Source organism: Patella vulgata, chromosome 7 (assembly GCF_932274485.2).
Source record: "Patella vulgata chromosome 7, xgPatVulg1.2, whole genome shotgun sequence".
In the NCBI taxonomy this organism is placed as follows: domain Eukaryota; kingdom Metazoa; phylum Mollusca; class Gastropoda; family Patellidae; genus Patella; species Patella vulgata.
Genome location: NC_065885.2, coordinates 40,298,128 through 40,318,803, shown reverse-complemented (window position 1 = coordinate 40,318,803; position 20,676 = coordinate 40,298,128). Strand labels below are relative to the sequence as shown.

The 20,676-nt window shown below is 36.0% G+C and overlaps 1 long non-coding RNA gene across 1 annotated transcript in view; it reads left to right on the top strand.

Moving 5' to 3' along the window:
* LOC126828415 (uncharacterized) overlaps positions 1–20,676 on the top strand; it is a 42,235-nt gene that overhangs the window by 5,053 nt on the left and 16,506 nt on the right. The window contains exon 2 of the long non-coding RNA XR_007683034.2: positions 10,456–10,496. This is a non-coding gene — a long non-coding RNA (uncharacterized LOC126828415). The remainder of the gene's footprint in view (positions 1–10,455; positions 10,497–20,676) is intronic.

Below are 20,676 nucleotides of genomic sequence, written 5' to 3'. Positions count from 1 at the left end.
CATTTTTGAATTTTTGGCACATTTGAACATAGGGTTTCTCAGGGCCATTTTATCTGATCAGATAATGTAATATATCATTACAGAGTCCTGTGGCTATCTAATTGCCCAAATTGGTTATTAAAACTATCCAGACAATAATCTCCATTCCTGAAGTATTCAAAAAATGAAGAAACAGGTTAAAAAAAATTAGGGCTCTTGCGAAATACTTGATTTCTCCATCAGATCTTAGCGGATGAAAACAACAATAGTGTCGCTGGATAGCCCCATTAATGGACTATCATATGACATCTGAATGATACGATTCAGATGGCTAGAAAATAAATAATGGTACGCCGAAAATCTAGTATTTTCCGTTTTGGAGCATTTTGAGAGGCCTTTTTCTCAAACACAACAACTACGTTTTTTCTTAAACTTTTTTTACTCAGAGTCCTATGGGTGGACTATGGCGTGAGTCCAAAAATAAAAGCATTGAAATAACATAAGTTGTCCAAAAAGAGCCTCAATCTTGGAAAAAAGTTGAAAAATCCTTAAATTACTGAAAATGATCTTCTAATTTTCTATCTTTGGAAAACAGCTGAATGGATTATTCTGAAACTTCTTGTACAGAAGGTAAGGTAACCAAACAACTTGTTAAAGCTATCCCGACAATGATCCAAAAACCGGAAGTAGTCGAAAAAATTTCCGATATTTTGAGAACAAAAAACTTTAAAAGTAAAAAAATGGTGATCTTGCGCCAGATTTCACCGAATCAAAACAACTAAAGTGTCATTGGATAGTTCGAACAATGGAGGATCTTGTGACATCTAAATGGTAAAAATTCGCAGTTTAGGCAATATATAATGGGATGCTGAAAATATATTATTTTCCTTTTTGGAGCCTATTCAGACGCTTTTATTTCGAAAACTTCTCTTATTTCCTTTCTTAAACTTCTGTTACTTAGTGTCCTAACGGTGGTCTATGGTGTGAATCCAAATTTAAAAGCCTCAATATAGTATAAATGGTACAAAAGGGCCACAATCTTTGAAGAAGGTCAAAAATCGTTATATCTGTAAATCTGCTTCTAATGGTATAAGGGAGGTAAAACTGTTTAATGGATCTTTCTGAAACTTCTGATCCGTAAACAGGAAGTAGTCAAAAAAATATTCGATAATTAAAAAAAAAAGATAATTAAAAAATTGGTGCTCTTGCAACAATCGGGATTTCACCGTCGGGTGTGACTGGATCAAAACATTTAAAGTATCATTTGGTAGCTCGATAAATGGGCTATTGTATGACACACTTCCTGTCTGATTCCTGAAAGCCGGTTCAGTGCTGCTTGCAGGTCTAGTTATTATTATTATTATTATTTACCGCTGGAGCCTATTTCTCCATGATCGAAAACAGATATCGATCTGGGGTTCAATTTTCTATAGGGAAACCATGTGGTGGTTAGTTGATAAACAATTTTTGAAACTTCTGCACAGACCGGAAGTGGTCGAAATAATGTCCGATATTTTGAAGAAAACGCAAAAAATGGGTGCTTTTGGGAAAAACATGATTTCTCCACCCGATATCAACGGATTAAAGAAATTAAGGTATCGTTGTGTTTGGGGGATTTGACTGTCATATGATAGCCATTTCACACGAATCCTATGAGAGGGCAGCAAAATATCACATGCTGAAAATCAAGTATTTTCTGATTTGGAGCGTTTTTGGACGCCTATATCTCGAAAACTGCTCCAAGGATTCTTCTTAACCTACCCTATCGAGAGTTCCTCCAGTAGTCGTGTGCACGAAACCATCCAATAAGACATTGAAATGTCTGGAATAGGTAAAATAACGTCATGAAAATCGGAAAAAGTTGAAAAATCGTGAAATTTTGGAAAATAGCCCTGTGGCTATTTAATAAGCCAACCGGTTATTAAAACTATCGCGACAATAATCTCCATACCGGAAGTATTCAAAAAATGAAGAAAAAAGGTTAAAAAAATAGCGCTCTAGCGAAAAACTTGATTTCTCCATCAGATGTTAGCGGACCAAAAGAACTAAAGTATCGCTGGATAGCCCCATTAATGGACTATCATATGACATCTGAATGATAAGATTTAGATGGCTAGAAAATAAATTATGGTACACCGAAAATCTAGTATTTTCCTTTTTGGGGCATTTTGAGACGCCATTTTCTCGAACACGACAACTACGATTTTTCTTAAACCTTTTTCTCAGAGTCCTATTGGTGGACTATGGCGTGAGTCCAAAAATAAAAGCATTGAAATAACATAAGTGGTCCAAAAAGAGCCTCAATCTTGGAAAAAAGTTGAAAAATACTTAAATTACTGAAAATGCTCTTCCCTTTTTCTTTCTTTGGAAAACAGCTGAATGGATTTTTCTGAAACTTCTTGTACAGAAGGTTAGGTAACCAAACAACTTGTTAAAACTATCCCGACAATGATCCAAAAACCGGAAGTAGTCGAAAAAATATCAGATATTTTGAAGAAAAAAAACATAAAAAGTAAAAAAAATGGTGATCTTGCGAAAAAAGTGATTACTATGCCAGATTTCACCGAATCAAAACAACTAAAGTGTCAATCGATAGCCCGAACAATGGACGATCCTTTGACATCTAAATGGTAAAAAATTCACTCGTTAGGCAATATATAATGGGACGCTGAAAATCTAGTATTTTCATTTTTGGGGGTTATTCAAATACTTTCATCTGGAAAAATTCTCTTATTTCCTTTCTTAAACTTCTGTTACTTAGAGTCCTAACGGTGGTCTAGGGTGTGAATCAAAATTTAAAAGCCTCAATATAGTATAAATGGTCCAAAAAGGGCCACAATCTTTGAAAAAATTCGAAAAATCGTTATATCTTCTTCTAGTGGTATAAGGGAGATAACACATTGGTGTCAGACTACCAATTATTTGCTAAATATCGTTAAATATCTTCGAATTTTCCTTTCTTTTAAAAACTGTCCAATGGATCTTTCTGAAACTTCTGGTACAGGAAGTTAAGTTCCCATACAAGGTGTTAAATCTATCCCGACAATGATTCCTGAAAGCCGGTTCAGTGCTGCTTGCCGGTCTAGTTAAGTTTTCATATTGCATATGAAAGCTTATTGTTTCTGTTAAGATTATTATTATTATTATTTTTTTTGTTTTGTTTTATCCACAAATCGGATTTCTCAGAATCTAACCATAGGATCTTTCTGAAACTTTTACCTATCCCCCCAAAAATGGGTGCTGGCTGTTGATTAAATATATTTTTAAAACGTTTTACGAATCCGAAATCACCAAATTTTACGAACGAATGCATTTGACCTACAATGCTGTAACTTTGTGACTATTTGACCTATTTTACTAAATCTTTTTTCTTTGAGTACATTACGACAATTACTTCAAATCTGCAATTTCGGATTTTCGAATTTCGAAAATTCGTAGCTGTGATTTCGAAACCAAGTTGAAACCAACTTGACAACTTCTTTAATAGTTGTACAATTTTCATGAAATTTAGTATGTAAGTAGATCTTACCAATGCGACTTGAAAGATGTCATTAGAAATTTTCTAAATTATCTCCCCTTGGTGAAATTAAGGATCAAATTTTTCAAAAAAATAGACGAAATATAGGTCAGATTGCTTTGAAATGTTTTTTCTGTACTAGCTACGACACTTCTGATTCGTTCACAGAAAATGGAGTTTGTAGCCCATTCCGGAAGTGCCATCATCTTGAAACGTGAAAAATTACTTTGCTTTTGCGATATTTTACTTACAGACATGGGAGTTACATTTTCTGAATCCTTAAAGGAAATGAAATGAAATGAAATGGGTTTTAACGTCCTACTGTTCTGCTCCTAGCCTGGGCTAATGGAGACGGGCATATGCCATACAGTGTGCTATGAGGGAAATTTTGCCCGGGCAGTGGCACTATCGCCTACTCTTATATCGAATTCCAACTGCCAAGGGATCTTTTACGTGCATTCCAATGTATACACGAATCCTTAAAGGAATGCCTAAAAAACATTAAGAGCAGAATTATGATTTAGGCCATAAAAGACAATTTTTTAAAATGACCGCAACGATGTATGGACACTAAAAACCGAAATCGCCAAATTTGACCTTTTTTGACTGCGGAGGCATCCTTCCGGTGGTCTAAATCTCTGGAATTTCTAGCAGTTGGCTGCGCCGCGATGATATTTATCACATATTAAAAGGAGAAAATGTTCAGATATCAAGAACAATAAAAATTCGATAAAATACGCAATTTTGTAAGCAAAAAAACTTTGATGGTTTCGAATTTATATTCAACGTTTTCGGAATTCCACACTCTTTTATTTTTGATATGTGATAGCTAGAATCCCAAGGTATGTTCTGTGCAAATTTGAAGGCAATCGGACCAGCAAATCAACCCCGGTCGCGAAAATTTGCTCATTCTTCAACGTTATTATAATATTGTATTATTAGATCCAATCCGGGTCCCCGATTCACGATTACATACCAAACCACACCGAAAAATACCTAAAATCCCAAAATCAACCGTAATTTCTTTTGAATTAGCGCATGCGCCACACTGGAACCAAAGGTACCATGACTACCAAATTCCGGCGAGGAACTTTTCACGTTGGTACCTAGGTGCCCTGAAAAATTCAAGGCGATACCTGCATTCGTTCAGGTCGTTTGTTCTTCACACGGTTCCTGCTGTTCGGCTTTTTACCGCCATTTACGTCTTCAGTAAGGGCGAAAAAAGTGGAATTTCACCAGACACTGGCACCTATTGTCCGAAAACCGTGAAATTTGGACACAATACGCCCATTACCACCCCGGACTCTGTGCCTTAGCAAAAAAAAAAGATTTTCAGAATTTAAATTTGGTTTTAATTAATTTTGAAATTGCAAATGCAAAGGGATCTTATCGCCTCTTCCGTATGTGATTGCTATTAGTACTATACACATTATCCTTAAAAGACATTTTTTTTTAAAATGACTGCAACACTATTTTGACTTTATCATACATTAAATATTATATGCATGCGGTTAATTTTTATACGCCCACATTGAAATGTGGTCGTATATTGTTGTCGCCCCCGTCCGGCTGGCTAAAGTTAATATCCGATTACTTTAAATTTATACACAGTGTTTAAGGTCATGAGACGAAGAATCCTATTGATTTTCAGCGATTTCCGATAATTACAGTCAGAGTTATGGCCCTCGATCACTTTAAAAAATTTAACATCCGATCGACTTTAAATTTATACACAGTGTTTAAGGTCTTGAAACGAAGAAGCCTATTGATTTTCAGCGATTTCCGATAATTACTGCCAGAGTTATGGCCCTTGATCACTTTGAAAAATCTTGTGGATGCTCTCGAGGTTAAATTTTACTAATTCTTTTTTCTTTGAGTACCTTGAAACATTTACTTCAAATCGCTGTGATTTCGAACCGGAAGTTGAGACTTTGAAAAATCTTGGGGACGCTCTAGAGGCCAAAGTTAATATCCGATTGACTTTCAATTTATACACAGTGTTTAAGGTCATGAGACAAAGAAGCCTATTGATTTTCAGCGATTTCCGATAGTTACTGCCAGAGTTATGACCCTTGATCACTTCAAAAAATCTTGTGGATGCTCTAGAGGCTAAAGTTAATATCCGATTGAGTTTAAATTTATACACAGTGTTTGAGGTCATGAGACGAAGATTCCTATTGATTTTCAACTATTTCTGATAATTACTGCCAAAGTTATGGCCCTTGATCACTTTGCAAAATCTTGTGATGCTCTAAAGGCTAAAGTTATAATCCGATTGACTTCAGATTGATACACAGAGTTTAAGATCTTGAGACGAACAAGTATATTGATTTTCAATGAATTTTTATGACTTGAACAGTTAAATTCATGATATTAAAACCTTTGCATACAAAACGTTAGCATGGGGCAGAACTTTATAAAAACCAAACAAATTCTAATAGTTTTCTGATAATTACTTCGTGAGTTGTTGCTCTTAATCAGATTTTAGTGTATTATAAATGTTTCATTACCGAAAAAAGTAGAAAAATATGCGACAACCCTTGTTGACTGCCCGGACGATTTAGTTGCTGTGGGCGTATGTTTCGTTGCCTGGCAACCTATCTTTTAAAAAAATGCTGTAGTATTAACAATAATCATCAAATTTTAACATATGATGCATTTTGACATAGCCGGAGACCAGGCACATAGCTGTGCTACTTTTGATTTTTGATTGTCGACGAATCTTCGTAGATATTAAGTGCCAAATTTTGAAAATTTAAAATTTTACAAAAAACTTTTTTATTTATGAATATTTTTAAATGACATTTTTCCCCAGGGTTGAAGAGTTATCAGATTTGACTAAAAATGTCAAGATTTTTTGTGTCCGTAATTTTCCTTGGCAGCCATTGGCTAATTCAGTTTTTCAGTCCTAGATTAATTATTTATTATTCGATTTGTACAAAAGAAAGTTCATATGCTGCGTGGTCCAAAATGTCATTTTATTTGTTATCGGTAAAGTTTCCTGTCGGCAACAGAACTGACGTCAAATCAGCAAAAACTACAATTTTGACAGTTTGGTACAACTTTTTGAAAGCAAATATCATTTTTTTTTTAAATCTGATTTCGTTTTCGGGCCATTTAGATTAAAAGGCGAAAAAAGGTGTAAAAATAAGCTATTTACAACCCATCCACCGTCTTCATATTTCAAAATATTTCAACGTAACTTTCATAACCTTGTACCAATAACCCATACAAAGAAAATGTATGTCAAAATTAGTTTGTAATATCAGCAGTTGCCGAGAAATAGACAATTTTGCATGAGTCACATTTCGTGTTATTTTGCCTGTACAAGAATCAATTATTATTCAATTTTCAATTTTCTTTCACCATTTGATGCCTAATGCCACGTTTGACTAGATTAAACTATTTTAACACCTTTATTGTCACTGGAAGTGATGTCATTCGGGCAAAAACTGAATTTTAGCCTTCAGAACCGATACTTTTTTCGTATATGTTATTTGTTGAAAAGTATGATATTTGATTCAAATCAACAATTAGAATAAACCCATACGATCATACAGATACCACAAAATAATTCCTAACTTGTACGGTTGCAGAGAAATAGACGATTTTCTACTGGTCACTTTTCAAGGTTTTTGGTCTATAACAGTGTCAATTATTATTCGATTTTCATAAAATTTTCACCATGTGATGCCTTATACCATTTTTATACGCCCCTGATTGTACGAAAAATCACGTTTTTAGCTTGTGAACACTGTAGAGGTCACAATTTTTATCCGATTTGCAAGGGTCAATATGGGCATGGAAAAATTTAGTCTTCACTGGCTACTAAATGCTAAAAATTTACTAGCCAGCACCAAAATTTTAGTAGCCAGGATGCTACTGTGGAACTTATGGAACTAACATTAGAACTCGAAGCACTAGACCTAACGATGTCAGAAGTGTCAGAAACAACAAGGTCACTTTGACTCGTAGTTGAACTACTGCCACTACCGGCTAGATTTCCGTCAGAAGACTGTGTCAGAGAGGAATCTTCCTTTTTTTTTTAAAGAAAGAGCTTAAAAGATTTTGTTTTTTATTCATTTTATTAATATATAGGGAATAACTTTAATGTATGGGTTAGAAAAATGGGTCAACAACATGCGTAGTCGGACATTTTGTATACATTGCCGTAAGTTAGAAGTTAGAACGATTTTCGGCACATGGTAAGAAAATATATGAATGTCGTAAATATTGTTGTTAAATTGGAGTTATTTCCCCTAGTAAGTTCCGGTTTTACGAAGCACTGAATAAACAAATTCAATTTTGTAAAAAAAAACTTTGTAATTATTTTAAAACGAGAAAAAAAACTTAGTCGCCAGCAGGCGACTCAAGTGAAAATTTTAACTAGCCAGAAAATATATTTGGTCGCCATGGCGAGTGTTTTAGTCGCCATGTAGAGCCTTGCCGATTTGGTTTAAACTTGAAATGTATGCTTATAACCCAAAGATCTCGGTTCCTTTCGATATTCCCGCATATCGTAACGTAACTTCCTGAATTATGGCCCCTGATTGTACGAAAAATCTCGTTTTTAGCTTGTGGACCCTATAGAGGTCATAATTTTTATCCGATTTAAAAAACCGTATTATTATATCACCGTTACACACTAAGGACGACTGAGTTCGAATTTTGTGAAAATCGGCCCAAAATTGACAGACAAAATGGCCGGCGTTCGTTCTCGAATAGCGTAAAAATATGGTATATCAAGGTTGTGGACCCTATAGAGGTTACAATTTTAATCCGATTTTGTTGAAACTTGAAATGTAAGTTTATAACACAAGATCTCGGTTCCTTTCGATATTCGCGCATATCGGACCGTAACTTCCTGAATTATGGCCCCTGATTGTACGAAAAATCACGTTTTTAGCTTGTGGACCCTATAGAGGTCATAATTTTTATCTGATTTAAAAAAACGTATTATTATATCACTGTTAAACCCTAAGGACGGCTGAGTTCGAATTTCAGGAAAATCGGCCCAAAACTGACAGACAAAATGGCCATCCTTCGTTCTCAAACAGCGTAAAAATATGGTATATCAAGGTTGTGGACCCTATAGAGGTTACAATTTTAATCCGATTTTGTTGAAACTTGAAATGTAAGTTTATAACACAAGATCTCGGTTCCTTTCGATATTCGCGCATATCGGACCGTAACTTCCTGAATTATGGCCCCTGATTGTACGAAAAATCACGTTTTTAGCTTGTGGACCCTATAGAGGTCATAATTTTTATCTGATTTAAAAAAACGTATTATTATATCACTGTTAAACCCTAAGGACGGCTGAGTTCGAATTTCAGGAAAATCGGCCCAAAACTGACAGACAAAATGGCCATCCTTCGTTCTCAAACAGCGTAAAAATATGGTATATCAAGGTTGTGGACCCTATAGAGGTTACAATTTTAATCCGATTTTGTTGAAACTTGAAATGTAAGTTTATAACACAAGATCTCGGTTCCTTTCGATATTCGCGCATATCGGACCGTAACTTCCTGAATTATGGCCCCTGATTGTACGAAAAATCACGTTTTTAGCTTGTGGACCCTATAGAGGTCATAATTTTTATCTGATTTAAAAAAACGTATTATTATATCACTGTTAAACCCTAAGGACGGCTGAGTTCGAATTTCAGGAAAATCGGCCCAAAACTGACAGACAAAATGGCCATCCTTCGTTCTCAAACAGCGTAAAAATATGGTATATCATGGTTGTGGACCCTATAGAGGTCAAAATTTTTAATCCGATTTTGTTGAAACTTGAAATGTATATTTATAACCCAAAGATCTCGGTTCCTTTAGATATTCGCACATATGGCCTCTGATTGTACAGAAATCACGTTGTGGACCCTATAGAGGTCATAATTTTTATCCGATTTAAAAAATCGTATTATTATATCACCGTTACACCCTAAGGACGGCTGAGTTCAAATTTCGTGAAATTCAGCCCAAAATTGACAGACAAAATGGCCGCCCTTTGTTCTCAGATAGCGTAAAAATATGGTATATCAAGGTTGTAAACCCTATAGAGGTCACAATTTTTATCTGATTTTGTTGAAACTTGAAATGTAAGTTTATAACCCAAAGATCTTGGTTCCTTCAGATATTCGCACATATCGAACCGTAACTTCCTGAATTATGGCCCCTGATTTTACGAAAAATCGCGTTTTTAGCTTGTGGACCCTATAGAGGTCATAATTTTTATCGGATTTAACCAGTCATAATTTGGAACAAGAATTTGCTTTCTTTACAGTAGGATTAGCTCTAATCAAATGAAACACTGCGAGTAGTATGGGTCCCCCTAGAGGTCAAAATTTTTATCCGATTGAAAAAAATGTTTGAATATTTTACTATTGCACCCAAATGTTTGAATATTTCACTGTTACACCCTAATGACGGCTGAGTTAGAATTCTGGGAAAATCGGACCAAAATTGACATATCAAATGGCTGATCCCCGTACGCATATAGTGTAAATATATGGTATATCAAGGTTGTGGACCTTCTAGAAGTCTGGAAGTCAAAATATTGATCCGATTTTGACGAAACTTGAAATATATTTTTACAACCCAAAGATCTTGGTTCCTGTCGATATTTGCGCATTCCTGAATTATGCCTCTTGATTGTACGAAAAATTGCTTTTTGTTTAGCTTGTTCTCTATCTTTTGCAAAATGTGGGCGTATCCTGCCTGGCAGCCGCTGGTTAACTATTAATGTGAGACCTGCCAGATTTTTATCTAATCTTCCATAAATCCCCATTAATTACATGTATGTTCACTGTGGTGATCCAGTTCATTCTGGCTGCCAAGTTCTTACAACTATTTATATTATTCGTTAACATTTTAAATATTCTTAACAATGATTGTTACATCTTAAATATGCTTAAGAATGAGTTTTACATCTTAAATATTCTTAACAATGATTTTTAGAAATGGTTTCAGTTGTAACAGCTGATGGAAGAATTATAGTGGTATTTATTATTTGTTATATATTATTATTTGCAGTGCATTGTTGATTATTTGCCTGGATACTGAAATCAAAAGTAATCATTTCGACTTTGAATTCCAGTCCAGACATTAACTTTCAAAGATAACTTTCTAACCAATGCTCGGATTTAAGGGGCTGGGGGGGCGTCAGGCCCAGTCCCCAAAAATTTAAAGCTCAGTATATTACTTAGGCCGCGGTTAATTAATTGTTTCTTTCTCATGACCCGCCCTCATGTCCGTTTTCATCCGTAATAATTACGCACTTCCATAATTATTTGGTCAAATTTAGTGAGGTCCAAAATTTGTCCTTTAGAACTATATTTGTTTGCCTTTAAATATGAACAATGAATTGAAGCATTAAAATCCACTATTTATCGATGAACATGACACTGTAGGTGATAAGTAAAGTAGGCTAGAATGTGAATGTGAGTCCATCCGCAAAACGGAAGTGATAAAGCCATATCATATCTGTCATCCATACCAAGGAATGGTAGCTACAACATTCACCAAAGACCACATATATACTCTATAAGGCACTTGTCATTTGTAATAAAATTCACAGAAAGATATAAATGTCTTTTAATTCCTGCTAAATTATTTTATTTACTGACTAGCAATGGTCCCAGAACTGCCGCCATGAGATAGCCTCGATCATGAGAATAAGATACCGACTGGTTGACACTGCTTCACTCCTTCACGGTATAAACAGTCTCAAAAGGACACAGAGATACAAATAAATGTAAACAGTTTGATTAAGATAGACAAAATAATAAAAGTATTTATATTATCATGATGCCAGTGCCGATCAAAGTAGGGAAGGATAAAGAAATGAAATGCCAAGAATGAATGAATTAACAAACCCTTAACTAAAAAGCATATCACCAATAATTTAAACTGATATAGTGATCAAGGGTATTTTTACAAGTAACAAGGCGTCCGCAATAATAACAATGTTACCTATTTGAAGCCTATTTGAAGTCGAAAGCATAATCTGAGCCGCAGCTACTGCAAAACAGCAATATATAGGTTAAATACCACTGGTAGCATGGGACTCTGTGGATAGGTGGAAGTAGTTCCGGTTATCCTGACGGATACCTGTATTATTATATATACAGGGCAAAATCACAACACACCTCCCTGTCTTAATGTGAAAGGATTGGTTCCTGGTTCTGAAAAAAATGTCCTACTCTTTACACTCACACTTTCAATCACACCAGTAACGGTATACAGGTACACCGTATCATTCACGCATCAGTCAAGAACAAATCGGTTGTAAATTCACCGAAAAAATCTACATACACAGCTATTTAACGGTTTACAGCAAAGTCACCGTAGGCATGGACAGGTAAATATTCAACATCGTAATGATGAAGGCATTTTCACTTTAAATTTTGTTCCTTTATTTTGAAGTAAAGATTGAATCTTATTTCTAAAACTCGAAAAATAGCATTTTATTCTTGCCAAATATTTTTGTATTCGTAACAAAGGCCCTCTACAAATAGTATAATAGTTCATGTTGACCACAGTTGAACTCACATGTGGAATATTGAGACATTCAATATTATGTAACGGTAAACTGACTATGCCATTCAGTCCCATGTTTAACGCAACATTTCCATAACTTATAATTTTCTTTTGATTCGACCGTAACGGATCGAGATAAATAGATTAGACCATTTTACAGACGAACCGATATGCTTTTAATGCAAACTTGATTACATCGATGAGAGAAATCTCAATCACAGCATGTGATCGGGCAGACTGTTCAAACAATTTGTCGGAAATATTTAAAGATCCAGACGTAAACTCAGTTAAATGATTGTCGATATTACACCGTGAGATAGTTAACGGTGAAGCTAATATCTGCTTCAGGACAGCTAAATAACTATTTGTAACTTCTGATTCGTAACACGCATCAAAGACATCGTCGATAATGCACGAATTATCAATAAATAAATCTGTGTTCACCCTATTTTCATCTCTGATGAAATTGACACACAGCTTAATTACAGTGGACTCTGTCACATCCGACATCGTACGGGATCGTTACAATATTTCGGATCACACAGCGTGTCGGAATACCAAGCTTTCTCCAAAACCGGAAATACTGTAACTTCGAAAACCGGAAGTATTTTTATATTGTAGCTTCGAATGCTATTCCCTTTAAAAATGATAAACCTTTCTGTACTTTCAAAATTTTATTACATTAAATAATTAACAATAACAATGCATGCGTACAATATATTCATAAAATCATTTACATGTAATATCAATGCATGCGTACAATATATTTATAAATATCAATGCATGTAATCGGTTAAAGTAGTTTGCTTAAGATTACCGGAAGCATATCATAAGGCGGAGCCCTGGACAACATCTAACAAATGAATTGTTGCGATCATCTTTTCGTCCTTAATAGTTCATGTTGACCACAGTTGAACTCACATGTGGAATATTGAGACATTCAATATTATGTAACGGTAAACTGACTATGCCATTCAGTCCCATGTTTAACGCAACATTTCCATAACTTATAATTTTCTTTTGATTCGACCGTAACGGATCGAGATAAATAGATTTTATTTTATTACATTAAATAATTAACAATAACAATGCATGCGTACAATATATTCATAAAATCATTTACATGTAATATCAATGCATGCGTACAATATATTTATAAATATCAATGCATGTAATCGGTTAAAGTAGTTTGCTTAAGATTACCGGAAGCATATCATAAGGCGGAGCCCTGGACAACATCTAACAAATGAATTGTTGCGATCATCTTTTCGTCCTTAATAGTTCTGTACTTTCAAAATTTTATTACATTAAATAATTAACAATAACAATGCATGCGTACAATACTTCTGTGCGAAGTATTTAATGTCGTTGAGCATGCGTAGGCATTTTGAAGAGGTCAAGTCTGTCGTTAATGTATATTCTTCATCGTCCCCGTCTTCAGTCAATTGTCCACTTGTCTTCTCTGTTACGCGTTCATTTATAATCTGTCGTTCTATGTCCAGTTCATGGTCACACTCGGTCGGTATTTCACTGTCAAAATTTACAAACTCGTCTTTGTAAATGCTCTGATTATACCCTGATCTAGTGGTTGTAATATTGATGTGGTATTTGGTGGCAAAAATTTAATATTTACGTTGCTGTACGACACGTGTCACAGATATGGGATGGTGCATTGTCCATAAACAAAAGAATGTTACGTCGTTGACGCCTCATTTGACGATTGAGTTTTTCAAGCCAATCAGAGTAAATGGCACCTGTCATCCAAGCTTTGCGATTGGCTGACCAATTGACTGGCAGGTTGATCTTGTCCACTCGCTTAAAACATCTCGGGTTCATTGCTTTACCGATCACCGATAATTGATTGGTGATTGCTTGTTAATCTTTTCTGGATGCTTCACACCCACCGTTTAAAGTACGGATTATACGGTGTCGATTCAATGGAAATTATGTGACGGGACGGCTGATTGATGTCGTAGTCCGGAACATACAGAATCCGGATTTACCAGCGATTTTTTGGCTGAAGTAATAAGGAAATAAATCGGGACATGAAAATCATGTCGGATGTCACAGCAATCCGGAGTGATCAGACATTGGATATCACAGAGTCCACTGTAGTTCTACTATGAACAAATTCATTTCTTGAAATAACCGCTTATCCAAATTTACGGGTCCAGCCAAATCATACACAGGAACATCGAACCATTTATATATTGTAGATATATTTAACTCCACACACTTAAGAATATTCCCTAGCGGTAAACTGTGCAACAACTAAAGTTGATAGACCGCGAAATAGAAGTCCCGTTTGACCATTTGACACTGAACGCAACCAGTTCATTAAACTCGGGAAACTCTCTAATTTTTGACAATTTATCCATTAACTCTTGACTGCAATGCTCGGAATGTTTTGTCATCTGCCTTCCAGTATTTAACACAATAGACACATGTTGACTTTGAGCTTTTAAATTAAACTGACTTATAGAATCTGAATGATCACTGATGTAAACGCCGATGTAAATCCGTGAGTTACGTCTATTTTCGAGGAATCAATTGGGTCGATTTTTTAAATGACACCTTTTGCATCGGTATCCTGGAACTTTTGATCACCCCTCGGGGTGGTGATATTTGTTACATCACTGTATAAAATTGTTTTATTGAAACCGTTCAAAGCATTGGCAGTTTCAAAACTGGCAATCGTCCCGCGTCGATCGACCCGTTCGTAGTCGAAGTTTCAGACATCTCGAAAGGCGAATCAATGGACAAACTTGGGACACAAGGCTTGCCTGCTTGATCGAGTTCATGTTGTAATTCGTCTATTGCAGCTCGTTCATGGACAACTTGTGGGTCTCACGTTGAATTCTCCGAAATAAGTTTGGAGACTGGAGTTTCCGTATTGGGCATTATTGCATGTGACCGATGAGTTCTTTCTGAGGAATTACAAATATCAGTTAACTGACAGCACTGATCAGTTAATTTGTCAATTTTATTGATGATGTCAGTACACGTCTGATCCATCCTGTCCCAGCATTGCTCTATTTTGGACGAAGTCATTTTCTGTGATTCAGAAGTTTCGGCTCAGATTTCGGTTGCTGCCAGTACATTATCATTACGCCTACAACTAATTCTTTGGACCGGTGATAATTGATTGTGAAATGGGTTTGCGGCGCGAGAAATTTCTGCAGGACTAAAACATTCCGCGAGTTTTGTCATTAGTTCAAAGCATGTCAAATTACCATTCCGTGAAAGGACTATTCTATGAACATCGACCGCATATCCCTTTAAACAAAAGAACTGTTCCCTCCATTCCTGGTCGGACCATGCCTGTTCTAGGGCAAACCTGCTAAATTTATTGGCAAAACTAGGCCAGTTGGAATAGCCATCAAAGAACAATGACTCTGGAATATTATAAGACCTTTGAGATCGGTTGAATGTACTATATTACCCATATAAAACTGACGGGATAAGGAATTGACACGACGGTGGAATATGTCGCCCATCTAGCCATGATGATCTCATTTTTTCATCACTATATCCTTACAATTAAGAGGAAACGTGGCGAGATAATCGTAAACAAAGTCACTCCCTAATTGCATAAAACATGTGTTGATATGCCCGTGCAGGCGTACACACAAGTCGTGACAAAAGCCGCAAGTGCAACTCCCACAATAAAGTTTCAATCTATCTATTCGATAAGAGTACTAGTACAAAGCAATATACAATGTATATATATATATATTATATTCTTCTCCCTTTGTTAAATAAAAAGGTTTTTTTTACCATTATAGTGATCGAGGGTATTTCTACAAGTACCAAGTCCCACTTGGTGTCCAAGGCGTCCACAATAATAACAATGTTACCTATTTGAAGTCTAAACATAATCTGAGCCGCAATATATAGGTTAAATCCCACTGGTAGCACGGGACTCTGTGGATAGGTGGAAGTAGTTCCGGTTATCCTGACGGATACCTGTATTATACAGGGCAAAATCACAACAATGATTTATTATGATCAAGTCTTCCGATGTGCCCGGATATTGTGCAACAGATATTTTAATCTATAAATATTTAATAAATGTGAAGAAATCGTGGACACTGGTTACCGTTGGGTTGGGTTTCCAACGACCAAGTAACTGACATTAGTTATTGCTGAAATAGAAACAGCATTAAACTAAAAAATTAAATTTCATCTCAATAATTAATAATTACCGCTTGTAGCATGTATATTTCACAAACTCAGGTCATGAGAAACTGACAATTAATTAACCGCGGCCGTATTATGCGAGGCTATGTGAATGTTTTTCGCAACTACGGTGCTCGATTGCATTATTTCATCATTCTTCCACTCCACTGTAGTCTTATACTATCAATATTCCAGTCCAGACATTAACTTTCAAAGATAACTTTCTAACCCAGGCTCGGATTTAAGGGGAAGGGGGGTGTATGGCCCAGTCTCCAAAAAGTAAAAGCTCAGTATATTACTTATTATGCGACACTATGTGAATGTTTTTCGCAACTACGGTGCTCGATTGCATTATGTCATCATTCTTCCACTCCACTGTAGTCTTAAACTATCAGTATCATATTCACGGTTATAGTGAAATAGTGAACCGGCCAGTTACATGTAGTTGTAGTAGAACCACTGGGGCGTGGGGCGACAAACTACAAATGTTTGTCAACTCGCGCAAAACAGGCAGAATTGGCAGGCAGATCTCATGATTCTGTCCCATTTTTATACGCCCACTTAGAGATGTGGACGTATATTGCTGTCGCCCCTCCCGTCCGTACGTTGGTCTGTCCGTCCCTCCTATAGTCCACAATTTCTTGTCAACGTTCTAACGCCAAAAGTTATCATCCAATTGTTTTAAAATTGATATATGTTGTTTACATTAGTGAGATGAAGAAGCCTTTTTAATTTCAATAATTTCCGTTGGTAAGGTCTAAAGTTATGGCCCTAGTTTCACTTTGTTGAACCTTGTGAACGTTCTAATGCCAAAAGTTAACATCCGATCTTTGTGAAATTTATATGCAATATTTAAATTAGGGAAACGAAGAAGCCTATTGAATTTCAGCAATTTCCGTTTATTACTTCTAGAGTTATGGCCCTTGTTTCACTTTGTTTAACCTTGTGAACGCTTTAACCCCAAAATTTATCATCCTATCTTTCTGAAATTTATATGCATTATTTAGATTAGTGAAACGGAGAATCCTATTGAATTTCAGCAATTTCTGTGTATTACTTCTAGAATTATGGCCCTTGTTTCACTTTATTGAACCTTGTGAACGCTCTAATGCCAAAAATTAACATCCGATCTTTGTGAAATTTATATGCAATATTTAAATTAGGGAAACGAAGAAGCCTTTTGAATTTCAACAAATTCCGTTTATTCTAGAGTTATGGCCTTTGTTTCACTTTGTTTAACCGTGTTAAAGCTCTAACCCCAAAAGTTATCATCCTATTTTTCTGAAATTTATATGCATTATTTGAACTAGTGTATTACGTCTAGAGTTATGGCCCTTGTTTCACTTTATTGAACCTTGTAAACGCTCTAACGCGTCTTGTAAAGGCCCCTAGCTAATTACCTACAAAGGATTGAATATGCGACAACCCTTGTCGACCGCTCAGACAATTTGGCCGATGTGGGCGTATGTTTCGTTGCCTGGCAACTTATCTTTGTTCCTTTCGTTCCCAAGAATTTGATTCCAGCAATCACTTCAAATGCCAGGAAATTGTCAAAATTATTTCAGGAGGAGACGCCCCCCCCCCCATTCCCCGCTTCAGGTTGCTTGCTATGTTAACTTGCATAAAACTGTTTTCCGGTGAGATAACGATTGACGAACAGCTATATAGGCAATACGATCTATGTTGACATTCATTGTGGGATGGGATTGTGGATGGCGCCCTTTTTAGCACATACAAAAAAGCCAGAAAACAACATGCTGTTGAAATGTCAATCGGGTTTAATTTGGTCAAGGACAGTCACACGAAATTCAGTGTCACATCGTCATTTATACCCATCCCCTTAATAAATAAAGGAACACCTGTAATCATTTATCATCATTTATTTATTTATTTATACATTCATAAAATATAACAATAACAAGAGACATTCATTCAAGAGACATTTCTTACTTTATTTAAACATCACCCATATATACTCGTCGAAACTCTGGTAGAACGGTTCTGGTATAACATTTTTAAATAGTCGATCTTCGTGTTCAAGTGATGTTTTATGGTCACTGGAAGCAGCGTGCTCTACCAGAGCCAATTTTCTAAAATTCTGGGAACCAGTTACAAAACTATTCAGTCCTAGTACTAACTAGGAAATAGTGCTAAATTTTGGATGTTTGGGTTTGGTCTGGTTCACTGATTTAAACAGCATGTCCGACTTGAGTAGCATTATTGCCCTGATATAAATTACATAAGCGTTGACAACTATGAACTGGCCATTGGGAGTATCAAATGACAACATTTTAATTTTAAAATAAAAAGCTCATTTTATATTAAGTCTTTGATATCATTTCTGGGGAATCAGTTGTTTTGTCTTCCAAAAACCAAGTTTTATTATGGTAGCTATTTTTGTACGCCCACATTTTCAAGTGGACAATGCGTATATATTTAGTCGCCCCTTTCCGTCCACAATTTATTTGTGGACAGACGGTTCCTTCCAATATTGGCATGTATCTGTCCGTAACTTCAAGGATTATGGAACCCTGATTGTTCGAAAAATCAGGTTTTTACCTAGTGGACACTCTAGAAGCCACAATTCTTATCCGCTTTAAAAAACTGTTTGAAAATAGAGCTGTTCGAATTTTGTAAAAATTGGACCAAAACTGACAGACCAAATGGCCACTCCTTGTACGCAAATAGTGTAAAATCATGTAATACAAGGTTGTGGTCCCTCTAGAGGTAACAGTTTTTTTTTTTTGATTTTGATAAAACTTAAAATATATGTTTATATCCCAAAGATATCGGTTCCTTGCGATATTTGTGCTTATCGGACTGTCACTTCCTGAATTATGGCCCCTTATTGTTTGATAAACCATGTTTTCAGCTTGTCGACTCTCTAGAGGTCACACAATTTTTATACGCCCACATTTTCATGTGGATGTATATTGTCGACGCCCCTGTCCGTCTGTCTGTCTGTCCGTCCACAATTTGTTTGTGGACAATCTAGAGTACACAATTTTATCCGATTTTGACGAAACTTGAAATATAGGTCTATCTCCCAAAGATCTCGGTTCCTTTCGATATTGGCATGTATCGGACCATAACTTCATGGATTATGGCCCCTGATTGTACGAAAAATCAAGTTTTTAGCTTGTTGACACTCTAGAGGTGACAATTTAGACCCGATTTTAATGAAACTTGATATGCATGTTTATAACCCAAATATCTTGTTTCCTTTCGATATTTGCGCATATCAGATCGTAACTTCCTGAATTATGGCCCCTGATTGTACGAAAAATCACATATTTAGCTTGTGGTCCCTCTAGAGGTCACAATTTTATCTGATTAAAAAAAACGTTTTTGTATATCACCGTTACACCCTAATGATGGTCTAGTTCGAATTTCGTGAAAATCGGACCAAAAATGTCGGACAAAATGGCCGCCTCTGGTACGCAAATAGTGTGAACATCTGGTATATCAAGGTTGTGGATATCACCGTTACACCCTAATGATGGTAGAGTTCGAATTTCGTGAAAATCTGACCAAAAATGTCGGACAAAATGGCCGCCCCTTGTACGCAAATAGTGTGAACATCTGGTATATCAAGGTTGTGGACCTCCTAGAGGTCACAATTTTGATTCGATTTTGATGAAACTTGAAAAGCATGTTTATAACCCAAATATCTTGGTTCCTCTTGATATATTCTCGCATATCAGATTGTAACTTCCTGGATTATGGCCCTTGATTGTTTGAAAAATTGCGTCTTGAGCTTGTGTTTCCTATAGAGGTCACAATTTTTATCAGATTTTAAAAAAAAAAACGTGTCAGTATATCACATTGCAGTTATACACTAATGATGGTTGAGTTTGAATTTCGTGAAAATCCTACAAAAATTGTACGCAAATAGTGTACAAATATGGTATATCAATTATCAAGGTTGTGGACCCTGTAGAGGCTACAGTTTTTATCCGATTTGGATGAAATCATAAATATACTCTTCAAAAAAAGTAGGGGATATTGAAATGCAAATACCTATGCAGGTTGTCATATGATAAATAGTCATGGACACTTAACATGCTTTGAGAGTTTTTTCACAGATGAAGAACTCATCACCCCAACAGAACCACTGAGCTGCACATGCGACACGCAATAGTGCCATACACGTGGGAGGGGTTCATTGTCAAATTTGACACTTCAAGGAAGGGTTGATGAAAACTGCCGCTTGCTGGTTTATCCTATCCGTGTTTGCTTTCCTATCGGTTCTTGCATAAGATTTACTGTTTAGTGTATCTTTACTTTAGTGTGTTACGTTTAATTTGATCAGGAGATGTGTTCGTCGACGTCAACGTCAACCGACAACACTGCAAGAATTGGCCGTGGCACTGCAAGAGGAGTGGGTCAGATTGCCCCAAATCATGATTGGACGGTTGAGTAGGAACATGCCTCGACGAATTGCTGAATGTCTGAGGATTG